The sequence below is a fragment of the Astatotilapia calliptera genome, chromosome 15, assembly GCF_900246225.1.
Source record: "Astatotilapia calliptera chromosome 15, fAstCal1.2, whole genome shotgun sequence".
NCBI lineage: Eukaryota > Metazoa > Chordata > Actinopteri > Cichliformes > Cichlidae > Astatotilapia > Astatotilapia calliptera.
The window spans coordinates 11,601,966-11,602,580 of NC_039316.1; positions in this window are offsets into that span (position 1 = coordinate 11,601,966).

The window sequence follows — 615 nt, forward strand, 5'->3', positions numbered from 1 at the left end:
ATAGCAAGTATAGCTGTGTTAATATAGAGATATGGTTGCAGTTTTATTCACAAGCCTGCGCTGTATGAATCAGCGTTCATTGTGAATAAAAGTAGTCATCTTAAGTCTGTTTTGTTCTCTTTGTTTGAGTTTTAATTTATTTATATGTCTTACTAAAACTGTGGAGTCACACAGTGTGAGTGAAATGTCTGACAACTGCCTAATACCAAAACTCAAATATAGATATACGTGTATAAAATTATTCACAGGATATTGATCATGAAGATAATCTTGTTCAATTTTGTGTGTGTGTGTGTGTTTTGTTTTTTTTCCTTCCATGATGACGGGTTGGTATTTACTGGTTGTGAGTATCCCAAGACTCATAACAGGATGTTTATCTGCAACTCCGATTCAGAACTGTATACTCACCCAGAAGGCAAGTTGAGGTTTCTTTTTGGTGTCATTTCAGTGCTTAACCCACTTACATATGAAGTCATGCTTGTACAGTAATAGTTACGTGAATCACGGGACACAATTACGCATACATACACAAACAGAAACATTCAGTCTCATGCTAAAAAACACATTTTAAAGCAAGCATCTTTGTTATTTTTAATGCATAATCACATGTGTAGT